The following is a 19,370-nucleotide window of genomic DNA, read 5'->3' on the forward strand; positions in this document are numbered from 1 at the left end:
TTGATGGAGTTTTGCTCTTGTTGCCCAGGCTGGAGTGCAATGGCATGATCTTGGCTCACCACAACCTCTGCCTCCTGGGGTTCAAGCAATTCTCCTGCCTTAGCCTCCCGAGTAGCTGGGATTACAGGCATGTGCCACCACACCCGGCTCATTTTGTATTTTTAGTAGAGATGGGGTTTCTCCACGTTGGTCAGGCTGATCTCGAATTCCCGACCTCAGGTGATCCGCCTGTCTCGGCCTCCCAAAGTGCTGGGATTACAGGCATGAGCCACCATGCCAGGCTAACAGGTGATCTTAGGGAAGTTTCTTTTTCATTTTTTTTTTTTTTTTGAGGCGGAGTCTCTCTCTGTCACCCAGGCTGAAGTGCAGTGGCGCGATCTTGGCTCACTGCAAGCTCCGCCTCCCAGGTTCACGCCATTCTCCTGCCTCAGCCCCCCAAGTAGCTGGGACTACAGGCTCCCACCACCTCGCCCAGCTAATTTTTTTTTTTGTATTTTTAGTAGAGACGGGGTTTCACCGTGTTAGCCAGGATGGTCTCGATCTCCTGACCTCGTGATCCGCCCGCCTCGGCCTCCCAAAGTGCTGGGATTACAGGCGTGAGCCACCGAGCCAGGCCAGAAGTTTCTTATTCCAAAAGATCTCCAGAGGAGTTTCCTTAGCTTTTTATTTGACCGTATTCTGATGTTCTGCCTTCTGATTAATAGATTCTCACTTCCAGGTAGAGCAGGTAACCTCCTTTCTTGGCATTCCTATTCTTTCCTCTTGTCCAGTTGTGCTAATGGATGTTCCTCTACAGTGGGTTGCTGATGTCAGTTACAGGGTTACTCAGCCCTCTCCTCCAGGGCAGCTGCCCCTCTAGCCCACAGCTCCATCTGTATACACAGCCCTACAAGGTCTTACTCCTGTTGCCCAGGCTGTAGTGCAATGGCATTATCATAGCTCACTGCAGCCTCAGGTGATTTTTCCCACCTCATCCTCCTGAGTAGCTGGGACTAGAGGCGTGTGCTACCATGCCTGGGTAATTTTTTGTATTTTTAGTAGAGACAGGGTTTCACCATGTAGCCCAGACTGTCCTTGAACTCCTGGACTCAAGCAGTCTGCCTGCCTCAGCTACTAAAGTGCAGAGATTATAGACATGAGCCATCCAGCCCCAAAAAGCTTTTTTTTTTTTTTTTTTTTTTTGAGATGGAGTCTTGGTCTGTTGCCCAGGCTGGAGTGAAATGGCGCGATCTCCGCTCACTGCAACCTCTGCCTCCCAGGTTCAAGCGATTCTCCTGTCTCAGCTTCCTGAGCAGCTGGGATTACAGGTGCCCGCCACTATGCCTGGCTAATTTTTGGTATTTTTAGTAGGGATGGGGTTTTACCATGTTGGCCAGGCTGGTCTTGAACTCCTGACCTCAGGTGTCCCTCTGCTCGCTTCAGCCTCCCAAAGTGCTGGGATTACAGGATTTTTTTTTTCCTTCCTTCCTTCCTTCCTTCCTTCCTTCCTTCCTTCCTCCCTCCCTCCCTCCCTCCCTCCCTCTCTCCCTCCCTTTTTATGGAACACTTCACAAATTTGCGTGTCATCCTTGCACAGGGACCATGCTAATCTTCTCTGTATCATTCCAATTTTTAAAGTAGATGTGCTGCCAAAGCAAGCACCAAAAAGCTATTTTCTATCCCTTTCTTCTCAGTCAAGATAGGGCATTCTGTCTCTTCTCACTACCTCTAATCAGCTTCTTCACTTCCTTTCCAGGTTCAACAGGAAATCCCACCTGTCCAAACACTGTGTGAGACACCAGAAGTAGAGGCCTGCAAGCCTGCTTCCGCCATCTCTGATGCTCAGATGGGACAGGTCACCAGCGTCCTGTATCTACCCCCACCTTTCTTGCTTGCTGGTAGGTGTGCTGCTTCCCCTACCCATCAACCCCAAACAGGGTTATGTTTCTCTCTCAGAGTATTTTTCTCTGTTATTAAATGTCTCCAACAAGGGGAAGGTCTTGGTGACTTACCTGTATGTCTTTGTAACTTCCAGCCTGAATCTTTAGAGAGCTGCTAACCTCCTGGTATCAAATGTCCATCCTTTTTCTATAGTTCATGACCATTTTTCCCATTTAGTGGGTGTGGGAAGGGACCAGTAAACAGATCGTATTTGGTACTGGAGAGGGAGAGTGTAATGACAGGTACCCTTTCTTCTGGGGGCTAGAAATCTGAAGCCACAGATGTGCATTCTTCCTAGTTGCTTGCTATCCTGGGAGAGTACCTGGATTTTTTTTTTTTTTTTTTTTTTTTTTGAGACGGAGTTTCGCTCTTGCTGCCCAGGCTGGAGTGCAATGACATGATTTTGGCTCACTGCAACCTCTGCCTCCCGGATTCAAGCTATTCTCCTGCCTCAGCCTCCTGAGTAGCTAGGATTACAGGCATGTGCCACTATGCCTGGCTAATTTTTGTATTTTTAGTAGAGACGGAGTTTCTCCATGATGGTCAGGCTGCTCTCGAACTCCCGACTTCAAGTGATCCGCCCACCTCAGCCTCCCAAAGTGCTGGGATTATAGGTGTGAGCCACTGCACCCGACCTACCTGTATGTTTTGAGGGAATGGTTTTGTGTGTGTGTTTGTTTTTAATAATATCCAGACTGGTCCAAAAGGAAAGATGCTTTATCTAGTGTGTATTTCCCAGGACCAGGATCTTAGGCTCTGAGAATCTGTCCATACTCATTCCCAGATACCCCCAGGGAGTGGAAAATAGATGGCCATAAAGCAGAATCAACTCCTAAGTGTTACTGTCTTGAGCTCAGGTGTCAGCTCTCCTCTGGGGCCTGTTGAGAGTTGGGGGGTCAGGTGTGGGCAGAGCATCTCCCTGCCTCCTGGGCATAGGAGGTGACATCAGCTTATCTTCTTGACCCTAGGCCTCCTCTCTCTGCAGTGCCTCTCTCATCCCTGCAATCCAGACAACACATGCAGGAGCTGAAATAAGTGCCACCTCTGGGTAAGGTGCTCCCTCTCCTGGTAGGCATATGGGTTGAGTTAGAGGTGAAACAGGTGGGCTGAGGTAGACAGAGGGATAGGGCAGGTGTTAGCAAGAAACGTCCTTGGATGTAGTCAAGCAGTAAGTAGCGTGGGGTACCTTGAGCACCAGCATTTTTAACTTATCTACATGTGTGTCTACCAGGTTATCTGATTGCACAGAACAGCCCTGCTAGTTGGGCAGCTGTGGTCATGGTTTCTGCCACACGAGGGCGCTGCTGGCCAATTAAAACTCATGCCCCTTAGCAGAAAGTTTGGGGATGAGGGCACCCTTTCTCCAAAACAGGGGTCAGAAACACTCCCAGAGAGCAGGTGCCCAAAAAGTGAGACAAATAATTGGTACCACTTGTTCTTCCTTTAAAATGGCCTGAGACCTCTAAACGCTTTGCCCTAGTGGCCTGACATCTCAATGTGCTTCCAGCTGAACTCGGGAAGCCCCCCTCTTTCCAGGCACTGAACACCTTGCAAAGGTGCTTCTCTCCCTCAAGGTGTAGCAGGTTCCAGCTGTGTGCCCCGTTGTCCCCCTGCCTTAATGGCAGTCACTTTCCAACCCAGACGGTGGAGGTGCCTGTGGTTTTTAGGGGAAAAAAATCTCTTATAATTGTTCTAAGAAAAGTATTTTGTTAGTGAGAAAGTGTTAGGGGTGACTAAAGCCTGGGAGAGTTAGTCTCCCTGTCACCTACTGCAGCACAAACCTATAGAATTCAAGATGGTCTAGTGGATGTTTACAGCCTCAGTGGCTGGAATACACCCCAGGACATTCCAGGGCTCTGAGCCAAAAATGGTGTCAGAAAGCTGGATAGGAGGGTGGGCTGCTTTGGGCCATGAGCCTCATACCCACCCTATATCAGGCAGTGTTTCTGCTAGGGGTGCCAAATGGCAATGGGGCCTCTATGGGACTGAGGACTCCACAATTGACCCTCCATCTCCATGAAGCCCTTCCAGGCTGAACAGGCTAAGAGAGATGACAGAGGTTCTCCTCCTCCTTCCTGCCCCCATGCCTGAGGGCCCCTCCCCAGGAGGACAGCTTGATTAAACAGTCGGTGCTGCTGGAATTACTGCACAGCTGGCGCTCCCCCCAGCACCCCAAGCAGAGCAGCAGTGCAGATTAAAATCTCCAATTAGCGTTAAAGTGAAGTGAGGAGGTGCTGAGGCTGCCAAGGAGGCCAGGCAGGGGCCCTGGGTCGGCAAAACCCCCACTCAGGCCTGGATTCTGAGAGTCACCCTTAGTCATCCCTACTTTCTCAGCTCCTCTCCCAACAGCTTTCAGTGCCCATTAGCTTTGTATCGCTTGGGGCCAGAGGGCTTTGCAGAGGGGTGGAGGGGGGCAAATGCCTTACCTAAAATGCTAGGGATACCATAGTATGGAGGAGAATGAGAGTGGGTCCGTGCTCATCAAGGGAGATACCCTACTCACTGCCTGCCAGGCAGCCAGGCCAAGGTGACTTCATGCTACAGCTCTGCTCCTCCTTTTTGCTTGGAGAAAAGATAAACAGGACACGTCCTTTTAAGTCCTTTACCTATAAAGTGCTAGGGGACATGATGCCCACATGAACATCTCTCTCTGCATATTTTATCCTATCTGACCCATCTGCTCCCACCCAAGTTATGGCTCCTTCCTCCCTCTCTCCATTCTTCTCTCATCTTTCCTGTGGGCAGTGGTAGGCACAGCCAGGCTTGGGAGCATCACCATACCCTGCCACCTGGGTCCCAGCCTGCTCCTTGTTATATTCTTCCCAGTTTGGGGAAGAGCAGTGATATGCCAAGAATGGAGGCCTCAGACTCTCCCAATCCCTGATTTTTACATGTCGCCCCCGAGGCCCCTCTGCCATCTACACTTCTGCCCTTCATCCACCAAGCCCAAAAGGAAGGCATTATAGCTAGCCATGCCCTCTGACTGCCCTCTGCCCCTTTAAGGGAAATGGAAATGGGTACCCAGCTGACAACCTACTCACACCTCCAGAAATTAGACACCAGGGCATGGTGCCACCCTCCCAGGCTGGCACATGCTACCCTGGCAGAGGATCAAATAACCCCCCTATCATACCCTGCCCCATGTCTTCCTCTACTCTCTCCCTCATGCTTTCTCTCTCTCTCTCTCTCTTTCTCAGCTGAAAGCACAGCTGAGCCTTAAAAGGGGGGGTTGAGGGGGTGGAGAGACCAAGCTGGGGCAGGGGGGTATAGAGCTCCAATAGCACGTTTTCACCTGCCATTTAATTGGATGTATTTTTAATTAATGGGACCTCAGGGACCAACATGAGACAATCTGATATCTGAATAGGGACAGGGGAGGGATTGGGTAAGGGAGGAGGATTGGGCCACTGGGTGCGGTTACCGGGAACCCAGGCCCATCAATCACTGGCCACTTTGCGTTCTGGCATGGAGAATAGTGAGGTGGAGGAGGGGAGGCACTGGGGAGAGGTGCCAGGATTTCCCCCCAACTGCCAGGACCTCCAAACGGATTGGATCTATACTGGTTGACTCAGGTCTGGAGCCCAAAATCACAGCCAGAATATGAGGTGAGGCTGTTTTCTTGCTCCTGGGGTTTTGTCTGATTGGGCTTGTCCCAGGGAGTGCTATAAAATTGTGAAAGGAAGGTGGGGACGGAGCTTTGAGGTCCTTGACAAGAGCTATGGACCATAGAATGAGAGACTATGGAGAGACAGAGGAGAAGGGCAGGGTTCAGAGATATTTCTGTACATTTTGACATAAAATAAATGCCATGGAGATTACATTGCAAAATGGCATGCAAATGAGGCCTGGTGCCTTTTGGGGTATGAATCATAGAACCTTTCTGTTGCAAGAAAGGGAACTTGGCCGGGCGCGGTGGCTCACGCCTGTAATCCCAGCACTTTGGGAGGCCAAAGCGGGTGGATCACTTGAGGCCAGGAGTTTGAGACCAGCCTGGCCAACATGGTAAAACTCCATCTCTACCAAAAAACACAAAAAAAATTAGCTGGGCATGGTGATGCGTGCCTGTAATCCCAGCTACTGGGGAGGCTGAGGTAGGAGAATCAGCCTGGGCAACAGCAAGATTCCATCTCAAAAAGAAAAAAAAGGGAACTTGGAGCTAATCTTGCCCCACCCCTTCATTTTACAGATGTGAGAAACAGGACCCAAAGAGGGGAAATCATTTGAATCTTGTCCTGGAATTGCTTTGTGTTCCTGGATTTGGAGAATTTCTTGGAACACAGGAAAAGGAAAGGTAGGTAGGTGCTGGGGGAGGAAAGTCAAGGGAAGAAGGTATGCAGGATATTATTCTCCATTGCTTGAAGTCTCAAGTTTCTATCCCCTGTCTTAGAAGCAACTTAGGGGAGTCATGGATAGGTTCAGCTTCTATGGAGCACTGTTGGGGGGACATTTCCTCTATACAGCCTGTTCCAGAGGTCATCTTATCCATTCTCTTGCTTCCAAGTACACAAATCCCCTACAGCCCCTGGCCCCTATGGAGTTTTACCATGTCTTTTAAGATCTACAGGGAAGGAAATGCATTATTTACCCCACCTCCTTAACCAAGAAGCAAATCCCCCAATCAAGACTATACGTTGAGCTTTTTTTTTGAAATCTTATCACATATTTCCCTGTTGCAATATAAGAAGCCACTGGAGAAACTTATGCCAAAAAATGTATTGAGTAGTTTTATACCTCTTGTCCCATGGTGAAGCCTAAAACAGAGACATAATTTAAATTCAAGGCCCTGAAGGCTGAATTAGAAATGCTTCTGAATTCATGTGGTGCCATGGCCTTAGAGCTCTTAGACCCCTCTGGCTCTTGTAGTGTTGATGTACACTGGAGAAAGGGGCAAGTTTCCAGCTGTACCCATCCCTATCCCCTTGCTTCCTTCACTGTTCACATGCTAGGGTTAGGAGGGAAGGAATGGAGGAGAAAGGGGACTCTCCCACTAGGTTGCCAAGGTGGCATTTCTTGTCATCCTCCTCCTTCCTCAGAAAATTGAACATTTTTAGTTCCATGCTTCATGAGACTAACTTAGGGTAGGGGCAAGGATAGGCACAGAGCTTGGAAAGCAGTGCCAGTCAAAACTTTATCACACTCCCCAGGTCCCCAACACCCTTCCCCGACTCAAGAGTTGCCTTCTCTTCCCCATTTTATATCCCCAAATCCCCTGAGAAGAGCAGGATCTGCCAGAGTGCCCCCAGCCTCACTCAGCCCTTCCTTCAGACTGAGTCATCTCCTTGGCTGTCTCATTGCCTGCCTTCTCAACTGCAGACAGGATGAGAAGAGCTCTCCTCAGATCCCTCCAAAATAGTTTGGAAAGAATTTATCTAGGACCCCTTGCCTACTTCTAAGGGCCCCAGGGATGTCAGCAGGGGAAGAAGGCTGTGCCAAGGGACTGGAAAGGAAGATTCTCTTGTCAGGGGAGAGCAGATAAAAGCCTGAACGTGGTGACAAGGCAGAGGGTGAAGTTTGGGAAATGCGACCTGTAGTCCCACCTGTGGGGCTGGCTGCCTACAGTGTGGCAGGACATTTAGAGCGAGTATTGTTTGTAGGATTTATTAAATGGCTGCTGTTTACAGAGCTGCTGTTTCTACTCTGGGATACACAGCCGTGGAAAGGAGCATGCATTGAAGAAGAGAGGGTGGCGGGCTTTCCGTAAGCCCTCTTTTTCACCCATTGTCTATCCCTACTCCAACATATTGCAGTCATGTTAGAGCTAGGACTAAAAGGCCCTAAAAGCATTCAGTCTGTTCTGGGTGTTTCTCCAAGGAACAGAGCCTCCTTTCTTGTAACTCCTATCAGATCTGCCTCCCACTCCTAAGGCTTTTTTGTTTATTTGTTTTTGAGATGGAGTCTCACTCTATTGCCCAGGCTGGAGAGTGCAGTGGCGTGATCTCAGCTCACTGCAACCTCTGCCTCCTAGGATCAAGCGATTCTCCTGCTTCAGCCTCCCAAGTACCTGGGATTACAGGCATGCACCACCATGCCTGGCTAATTTTTGTAATTTTAGTAGAGACGGGTTTCACCATGTTGGCCAGGCTGGTCTCAAACTCCTGACCTCAAGTGATCCGCCTACCTCAGCCTCCCAAAGTACTGGGATTACAGGAGTGTGGCTCAGCCTCTCATTCCTAAGGTTTATCCAAGGGTGCCAGGTCTTTGCGGGGAAGAGGGGTGACTTGAAGTGAGTGGAAGTTAAAAATGGTAGTACCGGCCGGGCGCGTTGGCTCAAGCCTGTAATCCCTAATCCCAGCACTTTGGTGACGGCCGAGACGGGCAAGATCACGAAGTGTCAGATTATTGAGCCATCCGGCCTAACACGGTGGAAACCCCGTCCTACTAAAAAAATACATAAAAACTAGGATCCGGGCGTGGTGGCAGGCACTTGTAGTCCCAGCTTACTCGGGGAGGCTGGGCAGGAGGAGGAAAAGTGGCGAACCGGGGGGGGCGCAGTGGCTGAGATCCGGGGCCACTGCATCCAGCCTGGGGCAACAGCGCGAGCTCCATCTCAAAAAAAAAAAAAAAGGCGGGCCCAGGTGGGCTCAAGGCCTGGTATCCCAGCACTTTGGGAGGCCCGAGCGGGCGGATCCGAGGTCGGTCAGGAGATCGAGACCATCCTGGCTAACCACAGTGAAACCCGTCGTACTACTAAAAAAATACAAAAACTGCCGGGCGACGGTGGCGCATGTTAGTCCCGCTATCGGGAGGCTGAGGCAGGGAGAATGGCGGTTACCCGGGAGGTGGGAGCTTGCAGTGAGCTTGAGATCGGCCACTGGCACTCCAGCCCTGGGCCGACAGAGCGAGCTCCGTCTCAAAAAAAAAAAAAAAAAAAATAGGTAGTACCCAGAATTTCCTGCACTTTGGAGAAAAAGGACTAGGTGAGGTGCTCAGTGTTAGCCTAGGGCTTAGCTCTTACTCTAATAGGAACTCTTTCCTCCTTCTCCCCTAAATTTTTCCCACTGGTTGAAGAGAGATCTGGATGTCTAAACCTCCCATCTTGACACCTTGGAGTTTGTTAAGCAGGTCCCCTCTCTGTAGCTTCCAAAGCCATGAAGAAAGGGAAGAAAGGCCAAGACAGGGGTAGATAGAGGTGGCAGTGCCATGGTGTCCATCAGCACCCAAGGAGAAAGGCCAAGGAGAAGAAGGTGACTAGAGAGGAAGCCAGGAGGAGATGCCTGCTCCTGAAACAGCATTCTTACCCCATCCTCTCCTGCTTCCCCACTCACATGCTGACAGGGCTGTTTGCCTAAGTGTGCCAGCTCGCCTGGCTAGTGATCCTGCTCTGCTGTACAGGCAGCCAGCTCTCTGCCCCAGCACAGAGCACATGCTGAGGTCTCTCACACTCCTTTGCTCACTCATTTCCATGTGTCTATGTTGCGGATTCCTAAAAATGAAGGAAGGGACTGTGGGCTTGAAGATAGGAAGATGGCAGGCTTTGGGGCCCACTGGGCACATATCTGCCTGGCTGGAGGAAGGAAAGAGGAAGAAGGCTGCTGGTAGCTCAGCAAGCTCAAGGTTCTGGTGACTCACAGCAGTGGAGGTGGCTCACAAAAACAACAGAGGGGAAGGGGTCCAGGCCTGTTAGAGCTCTCTTTTGCCCCATATCTCCCCACTCTGAGCTTTGTGAATGAAGGTCCCTCATCTGGGTTGTGGAGCGGGGGAGGCCCCAACTATGAAAAAAGAGGGAAATGGGAGAGAAGAGAGCAGGGGAAACTGAGCATTCCCAGTGAAAGGTATCTCAATGAGGAAAGGATAGGAGAAGCCAGTTACTCTTGCCCTACTGTATTCGTTGGGTGCACAGGGGGTATGGGGCATCCACCTGTGCTAGGTAGCTCAGTGCCCCTGGGTACTTCGCAGAAGAGGGGCTTCCTAGGCAAACACAATTACTCCTCCCTGTCCTCTCTTGCCTGCCCAGAACTCTAGGTACCCAGCTGACACTAAATTTTTAGAAGTAAAACAAGCTGTGCTATAACACTAGAACCTGGAAGGATAACTGCTGGGTCTCAGTACTCTCCTTTCTGGAAACAGACACCTGGGACAAGAGAGAAGTAGCTAGGGACTCCTGCGTTGGCTGAACCAAGGTAGTGGTGCAGGCTGTGGAGGTGGGTGCAGAACCATAGCTCTTCAGACATGTCAATTTCCTCTTCCCTTGTGTGCCAGGTGGACAGTATGCATCGTCTCCATTTTTCTGAAGGGGGGATAATAAGGTACTGTGTTTGAGGTCACACCAGGGAAAAGAGGCCAGAAAGTGGACCAGGAGAACATTCATGCCTTGGACTCTAGTCCCAGGGGCCTATACTGGATCTGGTAAAGAGTAGCAGCTAGGATAGCCGGGCATGGCAGCTCACACCTGTAATCCCAGCACTTTGGGAGTCCAAGGTGGATGGATCACGAGGTCAGGAGAGAGACCATCCTGACCAACATGGTGAAACCTCGTCTCTACTAAAAATACAAAAATTAGCTGGGTGTGTTGGTGGGCGCCTGTAGTCCCAGCTACTCAGGAGGCTGAGGCAGGAGAATCTCTTGAGCCCGGGAGGCAGAGGTTGCAGCGATCTCTGAGTTGAGATCACACCACTACACTCCAGCCTTCCAGCCTGGGCAACAGAGCGAAACTCTGTCTCAAAAAAAAAAAAGTAACAGCGATCTTACTTGCCAGTGTATCCAGACACATAATAGTAAACATCCGGCTGGCGCAATGGCTTACACCTGTAATCCCAGCACTTTGGGAGGCCGAGGCAGGTGGATCACAAGGTCAGGAGATGGAGACTATCCTGGCTAATATGGTGAAACCTGGTCTCTATTAAAAATACAACAAATTAGCCGGGCATGGTTGCAGGTGCCTGTAATCCCAGCTACTCAGGAGGCTAAGACAGGAGAATCACTTGAACCTGGGAAGCAGAGGTTGCAGTGAGCCGAGATCACACCACTGCACCGCTGTAATCCAGCCTGGGTAACACAGCAAGACTCTGTCTCAAAAAATTAATTAATTAATTAATTAATTAATTAAAAAATAAACATCCCATCTTCAGAGAAGGAGCGTTCTGTGACAGAGCCTGAGTTCTCATTTGCCTATTTCTGTTCCTTTCATTGCTGGCAGCTCTGCTTTCCTGCCAGGATGAGGGACCCTCTGCCCACTCACTCCTGGTGGTCCAGAGATGGCTTTGGTTAGAAAAAGGACAGATGATTAGCCACTCCTTGTGTAGGAAGACAGGAACAGCTCCATTCCCCAAGCTCTCCTGGGTAGTATGAAAAGCCCCAGGTTCCCTGCTGGGACATACATAATAAAGCTCAGTGCTGAACTAAACCAACAACCTGGCCCTGGGTATAAAAGTAGTACTGTGAGGGGGATCTTGGGTCCACCAGGCCAGGTGTAAGCAGGTGTAGGGAGTTCAGCCCCAGGAGAGATATAAGAAGCATGCCATGGCCAGGCGCAGTGGCTTATGCCTATAATCCCAGCACTTTGGGGACCGAAGTGGGCAGATTGCTTGAGCTTAGGAGTTCGAGACCAGCCTGGGAAACATAGTGAAACCTCATCTCTACACACACACACACACACACACACACACACAATTAGCCAGGTGTGGTGGCATATATCTCTAGTCCCAGCTACTTAGGAGGCTGAGGTAGGAGGATTGCTTGAACCTGGGAGGTGGAGGTTGCAGTAAGCCAAGATTGTGCCGCTGCACTCCAGCCTGGGTGACAGAGTGAGACCCTGTCTCAAAAAAAAAGAGAAAAGAAAGAAAAAAAGGAAAACATGCCATGATACCACATGCTTCCTAATCCTCTACTTTTTCAAACCCTATTTTCTGCCTGCCTTTTCTTTCACCTCCTTTTAGCCAACTCCATTCCTGGCTACCTTATCCCCTCCAGTCTGAAAGGAAAATGGTAAGTAGTTGTCTGTTCCCTATGCTTTTCTCTCACTCTCCTCCTCTCCTCCCAGCTCCCAAATGAGAGCTATCCCTGTTTCAACTCTTTCCAGTGAATGCCACCAGGATCTGCACCCAAGATCTCCAGCCTCCATCACCATCCTGACCCTGAGAATGCCACTGGGATGGGGAGAACTTGCCAGTCTTTATCCTTCCCCACAAGTGTACTGAGGCCAGGACAGGTATGTCCACTGCCATGAAGGACCCTGCCCTGGATCAGAGGGCAGCCATAGGGGTACAGTGGAGTCCCAGCCCTAAATGTGTGTATGCCAGTGTATTGGGCACACTGGTTTATTAGTGTTATTTCAGCATTGTGATGCAGAGAGAGTAAGTGTAACAGCTGCTCCTTGCTTGCAGTGTTTATTGTTACCTAGAGACAACCTCCTGGCTTTTTCCCAGCTCCCCCTCCCCCCCAGCCCAGCCCCCTCCCTGCCAACAATCCCACTCTCCCCACACTGATGGGAAATTTATAGCTTGCCCATACCATGCCTTTAACCCTGTCCTGTCCATAGGTTAGATGGGCTGAGGGAAGCCAAGTGAGCGGCAGGCATGCTTGGGTACCAGCAGGGTAGAATAATGTGTGGAGGAGGGAGGGGGCAATTGACACCCCTCCCCTCCATTCTGTGTGTCCAGTCTTAGGCCCCTGCTGCCCTCCTGGCTCTCAGTGGAGAGAAAAGGGGAAGTAAATTTGGACCTAGCCTTGAGATCCTGGAAGAGCTCCTTTGGATCTAGCCTTGGGATCCTAGCATCTCTTCACAAAATTATGATCTTCCTTGGGCATCTCTAAGCCACCAATTGGGTTGCCTGCACTTGAGCAAATACAGCAAGGTAGTATTGAAACAGAAGGGTAAATACAGAGTGGGAGGACTCTGTATTTACCTACAGAGGTAGCTGTAGAGATGTCATATCAAGACAAGAGGCACTGGCTTGGGAAATGCTGGCTGGACTTCTACAGCTGGGTAGATGTCAGACCATAAAGCCCGCTGCTGAGTCTGGTGGGAGAAACTGCCCGCCTTAACATCACCCTTAGCCCAGCACTAAGATCGTGAGAGACTGGCCAGGCATGGTGGCTCACACCTGTAACCCCAGCACTTTGGGAGGCTGAGGCAGGCGGATCACGAGGTCAGGAAATCAAGACCATCCTGGCTAACACAGTGAAACTCCATCTCTACTGAAAATACAAAAAATTAGCCGGGCGTGGTGGCACGCGCCTTTAGTTCCAGCTACTTGGGAGGCTGAGGCAGGAGAATGGCATGAACCCGGAAGGCGGAGCTTGCAGTGAGCCAAGATCATGCCACCGCACTCCAGCCTGGGCGACAGAGTGAGACTCCATCTCAAAAAAAAAAAGGATCCTGAGAGACCCCCGGGTTATTCTCTAAGCTGGTCTTTTTGGTCTGGTTGGGTCATTTTCTCCTACACATCTTCTAGTTTGATACCTTGGGGTAGATGCAAGAGACTGAGAAGATGGAGGCATCCTAGTCATGACCTCAACAAAGCTGGGGAAAGAAAACTCCTTCTGTCCTCTCTTGACCTTTCATGGAGGGGCACTGTGTCTTCTACTCAGCATCCTCACTGGAAACAGAAGAGAAGAAAAGGCATCAGATTTTAGCAGAAAGGATAGAGGGTAGACATATGGAAAAACTTACTCATGAGATGAAAGACTTCAGATTGGACCTGCTTCTCTTCTGAGATTTTTCTTCTGCCTGCCGGTTTGTTTTTGTGTCTACCTAAGAAGCACTGGATGAACCAGGGTTACCTTTCCAGGCCTCTTCCACACAGCCTCAGCACAGTTTCCATACAGTGCACTGCTTCTCAGTTATTCTAAATGTAATGTAGTATGTATGGTGGTTAGATCACAAGTTTTGGAGACAGACAGCTCTGGGTTCCAGTGCCATCTCTGCCACTTACCAGCTGTGCTACCTTGGTAATTCACTTAACCTCTTTGAGTCCTAGTTTTCTTGTAAAATGCAGATAAACAACTACTCCTTAAGTTTGTTGTGAGAATTTCATGAAATAATATGTGTAAAGCACCTACAACAGTGCCTGATACTCAGTAGATGCTCACTGAACAGTGGATGGTGCAAGAATACTACTACTTTTATGAAGTTAGCAGGGCTGATACTGCTTCCAAGACTTTGTGAGTTCCCTGAGATTAAAGGCTGAATGTATGTGCATATGCTAGGGGAGAATGTAGTTTTCTACATGATGTGAAGTAGGGGTGGCCATCCTCTGGAAAGAAAGTAGTCCCAATCCTTGACTCAGACTCCCCAAGAAATCAGTTACCCCATTCCTATGCCTCTCAAGCCAGAGTACCTTGGCCACTGTTCTGCCTGGAAGTTCAGCTTCATCCAGATGGAGGTGGGAGAGATAGTCATTAGAAGGATAGCAACAACTAGCATTTGCTAGGCACTTTACAGTTTGTTAATTACATTTATCTACATTAACTCTTTTGATACCCAGAACAACCCAGTAAAGAGAACTCCATTTATTGATGCCTGTATGCCAGGCATTGTACTGAGTGTGTTTTTTAAAGTATGTTTAAAGACTATAGAGTATTTCATCCCCTGGATATGCTGTGATTTATAAGGCTCATCCCCTATTTTGAATCATTTAGATATTCTTACTATTATAAAAAATACCACAGTGAATATCCAAACAAATAAAACTTCATGCATTTTATTTTATTTTATTTTTTGAGACGGAGTTTTCCTCTTGTTGCCCAGGCTGGAGTGCAATGGTGCAGTCTCAGCTCACTGCAACCTCTGCCTCCTGGATTCAAGTGATTGATTCTCCTGCCTCAACCTCCCAAGTAGCTGGGATTATAGGTGTGTGCCACCATGCCTGGCTAATTTTCGTATTTTTAGTAGAGATGGGGTTTCACCATGTTGGCCAGGCTAGTCTTGAATTCCTGACCTCAGGTGATCCACCCTCCTTGGCCTCCCAAAGTGTTGACATTATAGGCGTGAGCCACTGCGCCCAGTCTTCATGCATTTTAAATAGTTAATTCTGAGAAGTGGAATTATTGGTCAATGGATACAAATACCCACCTCCCGTGGTTGTGTTCATTTTATTGATGTACCCTAATGAGAAAAATAATTATTAGTCTTCCTCGTTGGAATTCTACATTGGAAACACAAGGCGGCCCCTTTTCCCTCCTATACCCAACAGAGACATTAATAATCTATCAAAGCTTTTAAAACTGAGATCATTGTAGATCCACATGCAGCTGTAAGAAATAATACAGAGAGGTCTCTTGTATATTTTGCCCACTTTCACCAAATGGTAACATTTTATAAAACTGCAATATAATGTCACAACCATTATATTGACCTTGATATAATCTACCAGTCATATCCAGATTTCTCTAGTTGTACTTGTTCTCATATGTGTATATATACAATTTTATTACCTGTGTAATTTTGTGTATCTACCACTACAGTCAAGAAGCTGAAGTTTTAACACAACAAGAATTCTTCATGTTGCTCTTTTGTAATCATACCTCCTTCCCTCCCACCCACCTCATCCCTTCCTAACCCTTGCCACCACTAATCTGTCTTCTTCTAAAATTTTATAGTTTCAAAATGTACATAATATAGTACATAACTTTTAGGATTGTCTTTTTTTTTTTTTTTTTTTTTTGAAGGCCCGGGTCTCGCATCTGTCGCCCCAGGCTGGAGTGCAGTGGCGCGATCTCGGCTCCACTGCAAGCTCCGCCTCCCCAGGTTCACGCGCATTCTCCTGCCTCAGCCTCGTCCCGAGTAGCTGGGACTACAAGGCCGCCCGCCACCACAAGCCCCGGGCTAATTTTTGTAATTTTTAGTAGAGACCGGGGTTTCACCCATGGTCAAAATCGATCTCCCTGACCTTAGTGATCCCGCCCGCCTTGGCCCCCCAAAAGTGCGTGGGATTACAGGCGTGAGCCCATGCGCCCGGCCTGGATTGTCTTTTTTTAATGTTTTAGAAACAGGATCTTGCTCTGTCACCCAGGATGGAGTACAGTGGCTCAATCATAACTCACTGCAGCCTTGAAAGCCTGGGCTTTATTAGCTGGGCATGATGGCATGCTCCCATAGTCCCAGCTACTTGGAAGACTGAGGAGGATCTCTTGAGCCTGAGAGGCGGAGATTGTGGTAAGCCAAGATCACGCCACTGCACGCCAGCCTGGGTGACAGAGCAAGACCTCATCTCATAAAAAAGAAAAAATGTTAAAAAAAAGAAAAAATCCTGGGCTCAAGGGATCCTCCAGCCTCAGTCTCCTAAGTGGCTAAGACTACAGATGCCTGCCACCATGCCAGACTAATTTTTAAATTTTTGTAGGAATGTAAAATGGAGCTTTGCTATGTTTGCCCAGGGTGGTCTCAAACTCCTAGCCGCGAGCAGTGTTCCTGCCTCAGCCTCTCAAGTTGCTGAGATTACAGGCATGAGCCACTGTGCCTAGGTTGTCTTTTTTCATGCAGCATAATTCCCTGGAGATCTGAGTTTTTATGTGGATCAATAGTTCATTCCTTTTATTTATTCCATGCTATGAATATACCACAGTTTGGCCAGTTACCTGTAGAAGGATATCTGGACTAATTCCAGTTTTTGGCTATTACAAATAAAGCCTCTATGAACATTCACGTACAGATTTTTGTGTGAACATAAACATTTTTTTTATATTACCAGGTTGCCCATCAACAAGGTTCTCTCACTTTGTACTCATTAGCAATGAATGAAATAGCTCATTTCACTTGTTTGCTGAATGTTTTATATTCATAATTATTAAACGTTGTAATTGGGCATGGCACTACTATTATCTCCATTTTATAGATGTGGAAGATTGAGGCTCATGTTAAGTCATTTTCCCAAGATCACATGATGTTAAGTGACAAAGAAGAGCCTGGAATCCAAGATAATAAGGCTCTTTCCACCACAGCTGACTTTTCAGGTGGAGGCCTTTCTACACTTCACTAAGGTTGCTGAAAAGAGGGTGTGGGTGCTACTAGCAGAGAGATGTTGGGGGCAGGGAGAGCCTGGAGCAGCCTGGGTCAACTCAGGTCCTCACAGCCAACTTCAGTCCATAGATCAAAAGAGTGGCACAGGCCAGGTGGGATTACACGCCTGTAATCCCAGCACTTTGAGAGGCCGAGGCAGGTGGATCACTTGAGGTCCAGGAGTTTGAGACGAGCCTGGCCAACAGGGTGAAACCCCATCTCTACTAAAAATACAAAAATTAGCCGGGCGTGGTGGCAAACACCTGTAATCTCAGCTACTCGGGAGGCTGAGGCAGGAAAATCACCTCCACTGGAAGGTGGAGGCTGCAGTGAGCCAAGATTATGCCACTGCACTCCAGCCTGGGCAACAGAGCAAGACTCTGCCTCAAAAAAAAAAAAGCAGCAGTGTCATAGTGTCATGGAGCAGGGGACCTATGCCCTTGAAATTGTTTCCCCTTTACCAGAGAACAAGGCTGAAGTGAATGGTGCCCCTGAACAATCTGTCCAGACACCTGAGACCTGGAATGGGGAAGGGAGGACCCAGCCTTTGGATGCCTATCAGAGGATGAGATATTAAAGTCCTCTTTGGAAATGTGCAGTTGAATGTGTCTATGAGGCCTGAGGAAATTGAGACTGATGATAAGTGAGCTCTCTATTCTGAGGGAGATATATCACTTTTTGTTGTTTTTGAACAGAGGAACTATAGTTCATTTATAAGCCCACACATCCACACACACCCCTTGGGCAGGCTCAGTGTCTAGGACGTGGTAGAGAGGGAATGAGCACAGTGGAAGCAAAAATGCCAGTTTGGTGCTTAGTGCTGACTTTACCACTGTTCTTCACGGCAGTTGAACTCATGGACAGCTCAGGAGAAGCTAGAGAAATTGTTTTGTCTGTCCCTCAGCCTCTGGGGCACTGGTTGAAGCTGACAGGTGGAAACTTAGAGTTGGCCCAGACATGATGAATGTAGAGATGCCAATTTGTAGGAGAGTAGGTTTGGCTCCTCTCTTGGGAGTTCTGTGTGGCCAAAGGCTCCCACCTCCCACCTCCTGCTGGAGCTGGCTCTTTTATGGTTGATGTTACCATTGCTCTCTTGGCCTATTCCAGCAGCTGTAGACTCCTAACAGTTTTCCCCATTCACTTACAGCTGCAGAATCAGGCTAAGATTACATACCACTCCTCCATCTTCTTGGGCCCATCAGGAACAGCATATCTCCCAGTGGTACCCACTGTCCCTGCCCAGTAGTCCCAGCCATGTGGGATATAAACACTGAGGCTAGACCTGGAATGAGGACTGTAAGGATTATATAGGCACCACACTGTATCATCGAAACAACTAGAGATAGCCATTCTGAACCTCTTCCTCTGGTTGGAGGTTCTTAGACAAAGGGAGACCACTCTTGACTAGCTCTTTCACCTCCACCCACACTGAGATTTTCTGGCTCTGGGAGGTCCTGACTGTGGCTGGGAAGACAGCTACCTTCTCTTAGAGTCAAGATGGTGAGGAAATCTCAAGACCCCTCCCTGCCTTGTTCCCTTTCCTTGGCTGCTCCTCTATTCAGGTCCCCTCCTCTCCTGGTACCACTCCATTCCCATTCCTTCTTTCTCTTCTCCTCTCTCTCTCAGCAAGTTTTTTATGTGATTACAGGCACTGCATGGTAATTAGTGCTAAACTCATTTGCACAACTACAGTTAATTGGCTACAACAATTAATTAATGTGTTGGAAATTTGGCACTGGAAAAAAAAGTTTGTCATCAAAAAAAGGGCAAAAAATTGTAGAGTGAGGTACCCATAAAAATTGAGGGTAGGCTTCAAAAGCCCAGCTGGGCCTCAAACTTCAGGCCTGCCTCAGCTGCTTTTCCACTCTCAACTTCAACGCAATTTCCTCTCTCATTTTTTTTCTCCTTTCTTTCTCTGTCTGTCTCCTCTCTTTTTTTTCTTTTCTTTTCTTTTTTTTTTTTTTTTTTTACAACTTAAGCAAACTCATTTCCCTGATAAAATATAGCATGACTAATGGCTAGAGCATGTAAAAATCATTGGGAAAATGTCCTTGGAAGACGAATGCATTTTCAGCAGAATAATTAACTTAATTAACAAATTCACATGCATATTCATCAGGCTATTAATGTCTTCTCGGCTCAGCTTGATGAACATTGCGGTAATAACCATCTCATTTACATACTGCATTCTACTGCGATCCAAAACAGAGACAACATACAGGCGTATACACACACACACACTCACACACACGAATACACACAACATGCCTGGGCCGCTCTTGACTTCCAGGTTGTCTAGGAGAGCGTGTGTGTAAGCGAGGCAGGGTAGGGAGTGGGTGAGTGGGAACCCTGACTGGGTGGTGTGATCTTTAGATGGCCATGAGTCAGGTGGGCTAGGGATACCCACATGTAAACGTCTGAGGGAACTCAATATTCTCTCTCTCTCTCTGCCTCTTTTTCCTTGTTTCTATTTCTCTGTGTCATTTTCTCTCTTCTCTTACTTCCCGCCGCC

At 48.4% G+C, this 19,370-nt stretch overlaps 1 long non-coding RNA gene across 1 annotated transcript in view; it reads left to right on the top strand.

Moving 5' to 3' along the window:
- The first annotated feature begins 610 nt into the window (after window positions 1–610).
- LOC108527777 (uncharacterized) overlaps window positions 611–19,370 on the top strand; it is a 25,619-nt gene continuing 6,859 nt past the window's right edge. Inside the window, exons 1-5 of the long non-coding RNA XR_001884922.1 lie at window positions 611–727; window positions 1,736–1,877; window positions 2,889–2,968; window positions 6,107–6,211; window positions 11,939–12,067. This is a non-coding gene — a long non-coding RNA (uncharacterized LOC108527777). The remainder of the gene's footprint in view (window positions 728–1,735; window positions 1,878–2,888; window positions 2,969–6,106; window positions 6,212–11,938; window positions 12,068–19,370) is intronic.

Source organism: Rhinopithecus bieti, unplaced genomic scaffold (genome assembly GCF_001698545.2).
Source record: "Rhinopithecus bieti isolate Rb0 unplaced genomic scaffold, ASM169854v2 scaffold_5019, whole genome shotgun sequence".
NCBI classification, from domain to species: Eukaryota; Metazoa; Chordata; class Mammalia; order Primates; family Cercopithecidae; genus Rhinopithecus; species Rhinopithecus bieti.